Source organism: Oratosquilla oratoria, chromosome 27, assembly GCF_046742065.1.
Source record: "Oratosquilla oratoria isolate Oo_2021 chromosome 27, ASM4674206v1, whole genome shotgun sequence".
In the NCBI taxonomy this organism is placed as follows: Eukaryota; Metazoa; Arthropoda; class Malacostraca; order Stomatopoda; family Squillidae; genus Oratosquilla; species Oratosquilla oratoria.
This window is the reverse complement of record NC_134803.1, coordinates 7,768,762-7,776,261: the sequence shown is the minus strand read 5'-3', so window position 1 is coordinate 7,776,261 and position 7,500 is coordinate 7,768,762. Positions and strand designations below refer to the sequence as shown.

General features: G+C 35.9%; 1 protein-coding gene across 2 annotated transcripts in view; it reads left to right on the top strand.

The window, feature by feature from the left end:
- LOC143039875 (uncharacterized) overlaps positions 1-7,500 on the top strand; it is a 440,047-nt gene that overhangs the window by 94,017 nt on the left and 338,530 nt on the right. The gene's annotated exons all lie outside the window — the stretch shown is intronic.

Below are 7,500 nucleotides of genomic sequence, written 5' to 3'. Positions count from 1 at the left end.
ATGAATGACAAGGAAATATCAATCATTCTACCTACTATCAACCGTTTGGAGTCCACTATTGGTCAAACTTCTCCCCCAATCTCTCTCATGAATAGAACGACGCCGCGTCACTCATGTCATCTTTATATCGTCTCTCCACCTTCTGTCTGGTCTTCCATTTCCACGCTTGACCTCTTGTAGTGTCCAGTTGGTAACGTAGTTGCTCTGCCTTCCACTCTAATCATCTGCCGTGCCCAGTTCCTCTTACGCTCATTTTTTATCTTCTCCTTACCAACTTTCATACCAGTCTACGATCTCACCCTCCTCCTCCTTTTGGTGTCTTTCAGTGTTATTCCCATCATTAATCTCTCCATTCCTCTCTCTCTACTCTTTAACATTGTTTTCATCGCTTTCGTTACTCTCCAGGTTTCATTTACGTAGATCGTAATTGGTAAGAGATGGTGGATAAATAGACGGAGATATGGTGGCCGAGAGGTCTGCATTCCCAATCAAACCCAAGAAGATGAGTGACTCCATATCAACGTGTGACGTCAGTATGTGGTGAAGGACCATAATTTCAAAACCTTTTGCCAGAGCAGGCGGGCGATTTCTGCCATTAGAGAGTAGAATTCTATTACCTTCACTGGCTATATATATAAAAAAAATCACCGGTAGATTTGATAAATAACCCAATAAGCCATATAAACTTAATTTGAAATCAAAGTAAAATTTCTATTGGCGGAAAGTGTTCGCTATACCTTGAAAAACACTTAAAAGGACGGGCCTAAATCCCTATTGAGTGACATCGTAGTACAATTGAATAACTCCCACGGTACAGCACATTCAAGCCGAGTAGGGGGTCCGAGTCTCTCTCAGACTAGAAATGAGTTCAATCTGTAAAGACTCTGAGGAACCTCATCACGAAGACTTTGTGAAAGATTCCAGGGAAAAAATGCCACTGGTAAAAATGCCACAGGTAAGAAAGTCACACAAAAAAGTCTCAGGTAAAAATGCTACAGGTATAAATGCCACAGTTAATAAAGTCACGGAAAAATATCTCAGGTAAAAATGCTACAGGTATAAACGCCACAGGTAAAAAAGTCACAGAAATATGTTAATAATGAAAAACAGCAAAAAGCAACAGGACATTGTCAGCACTTAATTGTAGAATCTTTTCTTTTTTTTAATTCTGAATAAAGGAAGATGAAGAACGGATGTTAAATCAGTGACTTTTGCTAAAAAAAAATGTAAAATAGAGAAAAATCTTTGTAAAATTTAGTGAAAAAAACTAGTAATAAGGTATGTCAGCTGAGGTCAATATGACGACAGGTCTTCGTTCCTCTGCCCAGCCTGTCTACGTGCAATAAATAACCTCGTTCTTCTCTATAGAATGGAATTGTCTCTGAGGATAGCGTGGATAAAATATTTAGAATCTACGAGCTGTTGTGGATGAACAGTACTTGGGTACAGTGAAAAAATACTAGTAGATATTTTCCTGCCATGGAAATTATTCGGAGCAATGAGCGTGGTTCAAAAATCTGCTTCAATGGGTTCATGTAAACCAAGCAATCCAATCGTAGAATCAAGGTGTAGTGGAAGTGTGTTAGAGGATCCAGTGGTCACTGTCGAGGCAGTATGACAACAGATCTATATAGAGAAAATGCAGCTGTAGGTCAGCATCACAGCCGTGCCCCAGGTGAGGCCGAAATTCGTCTCGCCAAAGTACGCAACTGGATGAAGGACCGAGGTGACAACACTCGAGACAAGCCAGCTCAGATCTTTAATCATGGTGTGAGCTAGTGTGATGATGACGTACGCTCACTTGTACCCTCTGCTGATATTTGCAAACGCAATCTTAGCAACCAACGGCGTGCTCCTCCTGTACCACATCTGCTAAAAGATCTACGTGAACTTCCTATTGAGTTTGTTCAGACAGTTGGCCCTAACCCGGAGGAGTTTCTACCCTGTGATAACGGACCAGATGTAAACAACCACATTCTGGTGTTTGGTACCAGTGATGGGCTCAGCCTTCTTGCTGGTGCTGATACCCTACACAATATATATATATATATATATATATATATATATATATATATATATATATATATATATATATATATATATATATATATATATATATATATATATATATATATATATATATATATATATATATACATGAGAACCTGCTACTTAAATACATCAATATATATATATATATATATATATATATATATATACATTAGAAACTGCTAACTAAATAAAACAATATATATATATATATATATATATATATATATATATATATATATGTATATATATACATATGTATAGACAGATAGATAGGTAGAGAGAAAGATATAGATATACACCTAAATATATTGTGTATGTAAAGAAAGAGAGACGGATGGAAGTTGAAGAGAAATAAGAGGAAGAAAAAAGAAGGAAAAAAGAAGAATGAAGGAAGAAAATATATAGCAATATTAGATATTCTAAACGAAAGAAAAATAAATAGGAATAGGAAGCAAAGAACAGTAAAGGTGAAAACAAAGAACAAGAAAGGGGGTATAAAGTTGAAAGCTTAGAAGTTAAGACGACTTCGAAGATAGAAGAGAAGAGAAGAGAAGATGGAGGAAATAATAGAAGGAATAGGGGACAAATGCAAAACGGGAAAGTGTCAAAAAGAGGAGGAAGATGAGGAAATGCAAGGAAATTCAACAAGAAATTATAACAAGAGGTGAACAAAAAATGAATGAAAAGGAGAAATATACAGGAGCGTGGGAATAACAGGAACAGCCACAGATATCAAAAAGGTGCGGACGGTGGGAGACATAAGTGAATGGAAGAGAAAGTAGAGGATGATGACGATAAAAAAGAAACTAAGTAAAGAATGAATGAAAGACAAGTCGATTTTGGCCACTGCCGGCCATGTTTTGCTTTTGAGCTCAATCTCGACGACATAAACGGAGATTCGGGGCAAACCTATCATGTATCTTGTGTTGTCTCTGCCCCACCTCCACCTTCACCTCCACTTCTACCTCCATCTCCACTTCCACCTTCAAATCTTCTTCCACCTCCATCTCTCCTCCCACCTCCACCTCTACTTCCACCTCCTTTTCCTCCTCCTCCTCACCCACTCCTCCTCCTCCTCCTTTTCCTCCTCAATCTGCCCATCGCTGTGACCGCTCACAAGGTCATTACCGCGACGGCAGGTCTCAGTGATAAGCCGGCCAGAGCAATGAAGACGCGGATTAGGGTCTGTTTAAATGGCGATAACCTGAAGGGATGAAAGGAGGGAGAGAAGAGAAGGCGACTGGGTCGAGGAAAATTGGGGAAAAGGGTGAGTGGAGGGGGGCGGGAGAAGGTAAGAATTCTCTGTGTGTTTGTGTGTGTATATATATATATATATATATATATATATATATATATATATATATATACATACAAGAGCAAAAGCGTTAGTAATGTTACGGCGATAAAGTCAATATAGGTAGTGACCACAGAATGGTAGGTTGCACAGCTAAATTTAATTTCAGAGCTGAGAGAAATAAACTAGTTTTAAAAAAGAAAATAAGCCTTGCAAAGGTTAAAGATAATAATAAGAAATTTCAGTTAGAAATTTAAAATAGATTCGAAGCTCTAAGAACAAACGAGGACAGCGTGGAAGATATTGATATGAATTTAGTGGATATCATTAGGGAATCGGCAGCGAGAGTAGGAGGTAAAAAAAAAAAACATTAGAGAGAACAAATACTTCAAAGCTACAAATGACCTAATAAAAAGAAAAAGTACATTGCAGATTAAAAGTAGGAGAGACGAAATAGAAAGAGTAGAACTAAACAAGCTTATCAACAAAAGGCAGATATTAGGGAAAAGAAAAAGAAATATGAATGAAATAGAGGAAACTATTCGGAAAGGTAAAATTATTAAATTGACCGAGCGCAAACATGCTTTAGGAAGACAGCAAATGATATGTTTGAAAGATAGAAATGGAGAAATAATTAAATGTAGAGACAGAATGGTAAAAAGAGTAGATAATTTTTACCAAGAGCTTTCTCGTCGAAGACCGTAGTTGAGTCAGTAAATTCATGTGTAGACGTTAGAAGTGTACCAGAGATTACAAAGGAAGAAGTAGAAATTGCTCTTAAAACTATATATATATATACATATATATATATATATATATGTATATATATAATGTGTGTGTGTATGTATATATATAATGTGTATATATATATGTATATATATATACAAATGTATATATATATGTATATATTTATATGTATATATGTATATATTTATATATATATGTATGTATATATTTATATATATGTATATATATATATATATATATATATATATATATATAGATCAAATCAGTCATTCTGAGTCCACTGTTGAACAAAGGCTTCCTTCATATCATTTCACGATTCGCATGACTCCGCCAACCTCTGCCACGGCACTCCTGCAAATTTCTCAATCTCGTCTCTCCCCCTTCTGTCTAGTCTCCCTCTTTCACGCTTCCATCTCGCTTCGTCCACTCAGTAACACACTTGCTCCATCGCTCATCAGTCGTTCGCACTAACTTACCTGCCCAATTCCACTTATTCTCTTTTGCCGCTTCTACAATATCTTTCACTCCAGTCTGTGCTCTCACCCAATTTTCTCTCTTTCGGTCTCTCAGCGTTATTCCTATCATCGATCTCTCCATTCTCCCCTGTGCACTCCTTAGCTTTGTTTCCATCGCCTTCGTCAGTTTCCAAGTTTCACACCCATAGATTAATTATTGCTGGCAGAATGCATTGATTGCAAACTTTACGTTTCAAACATAAAAGTAGAGAGCCTCTCAGGATTTTATTATATATACCAAACACTTTCCAACCAAGTGTAATACATATTTTCATTTCACTATCATGATCTTTGGTCATTTTCATCATCTGGCCTAAATAATTATACTCTTCAACTTCTTCAAGACTATCATCATTGATTATAATTTTTCAACTTTGAATTTTCGTGTTGAATATTATTTTGGTTTTACTGTTATTAATTTTTAAACCTACTTTGAGACTTTTCTTTTTCAGGCCACTCAGCATATCTTGCAAGTCTTCTGCTCTTTCTGAAATAAGAATAATGCCATCCGCAAATCTTAGGTGGTTCAATATTTGCCATTAATCTTCAAATATTTCTCTTCCCAACTCAACCTTCTGAAAATATTTTCCAAGCAAGCTGTAAATAATTTGGGTAAAATTGTATTGCCTTGCCATACTCTTTTCTCGATCTTGATCTTTTCTGCATCTATGTAGTCGAATTATAACGGTACCTTTCGCATAAATCTTTTCTACGATCTGTTCGTTTGTACCCTCCTTGCGTAGCGAGTTTAGTATTGCTATTTGTTCTACCGAGTCAAAGGCCTTCTCGTAATTTACAAAAGCTAAACACAGAAGTATATTGTATTCTGTCGTTTTTTCGATTGGTTTGTTCATCGCCTGCAAATGGTCTAAAGTCAAATATCCGCTTCTAAAGCCTGCCTGTTCTCTTGGTTTGTTTCCATCTAAAACTTGACTTAGTCTATTTGTAAGGATCTTGGAGAATAATTTATATACATTTGATAACAAGCTAATCACTATAGTATTGCACCACGATTCAGGAACGCTTTCTTGACGTAAGCACTGGGTAATTTAATATGAACTTCTTTCCCTGCGTCTTTCAACAGATCTATCGATATACCACCTTCCCCAGGTGCTTTTCCTCGTTTCATATTTTAGAACAAATTCTACTTCTTCCTTTGTAATCTCTGGTACAATACTAACGTCTACACATAAATTTGCAGACTCAACTACGGTCTTGACAAGTAAAGCTCTTGGTAAAATTATTCTAATCTTTTTGTCATTCTGTCTCTGGATTTAATGATTTCTCTATTTCTATTTTTCAAACATATTTGCTGTCTCCTTAAAGCATGTCTGCGCTCAGTCCCTTTAATATTTTTACCTTTCCGAGTAGTTTCCTCTATTTCATTCATGTTTTTCTTTCTTTTCTCTAATCTCTGCCTTTTGTTGATAAGCTTGTTTAGTTGTACTCTTTCTATTTCGCCTCTCCTGCCTTTAATCTCATGGTCCTTCTTCTTTTAATTAGGTAATTTTTAGCTTTAGAGTATTTGTTTTATCTAATACCTTTTGTACTTCCTACTTTCTCTGCCAATTCCCTAATGATATTCACAAAATTCAAATTGATATCTTCGATGGTGTCTTCGTTAGTTCTTAGAGCTTCGAATCTATATTTAAGGCTTATTTTCTTTCTTAAAACTAGTTTATTTCTCTCGACTTTGTAATTGAATTTAGCTGTACAACATACCATTCTATGGTCACTACCTATGTTGACTTTATTCATTACCTTATCTTCGCTAACGCTCTTGCTCTCATCTCCTAATATGAAGTCTACTTCGTTCTTTGTTGTTCCATTTGGTCTATTTACGACCTACACGCTTTTGGAAGAGAATGTTCATTATCCTCATGTTATAGTTCTCTGCAAAATTGACTAACATCTCGCCTCTCTCATTTCTTTCACCTACTTTAAACTTCCCAATGCACGACTCATCTCCCATCTTCTCCCTCACTTTAGCATTAAAGTCACTTATTACCAACGGGTACTTACTTTTTTCTTGATCCATTACCTGACTTAAATAATCATAAAACGACTCAATTTCATCGTCTAAACTCTGTAAAATTGGTGCATAAACCTGAATTTTTTAGAGTGTATCTTTTACACAGCCTAATCACAATCCAAGCTACACTGTCTGATGAACTACTGAACTTGAATACGTTACCAGTAACCTCTCGGTTTATCAAGAATCCTATTCCACTAAATCTCTCTTTGTCCTTACCTCTATAGTAATTGTATCGGCTTTTCTTCCGCTCTTCGGACTTCGCTCAGTCCTACGATGTCCCACTTGATGTTGTCTAGTTACTCTGTTAAACTCTCCAGCCTGTGGTCTTCTGAGAGAGTTCTTACGTTGTAAGAATAGATCTTCATTTTCTTCATGCTGATTAACGTCCAAGATTTGGGTCTGCTTGGACAGTACTTACATTCGGTGGCACAATCCCCGTAAACACACGAGGCAATGCGGTTGGATCTTAAGGAGACGAGGGTTCAACAGGAACGGTTTTGTTTTGGTTATACTATTTACGGTTGCTATGATTTTTTTTATCAGTAATCTCACCTCCCTGCCAACTGGTTTCTGGTGAGATATTTCTCTGGTGTCACCTTATTCATTATATTCGGTGAAACCCTACATATTTATAGAGTGCCCAATGGTCCACTCCTTCATTATGACGATACGCCATATATCTGCAAGGAACTTCCCTATTACATGTATATATATATATATATATATATATATATACATACATTATATATATATGTATGTATATATATATATATATATATATATATATATATATATATATAATATAATATACCTATATATATATTGATAATTATTTTAGACAAATAATTTGGATGATG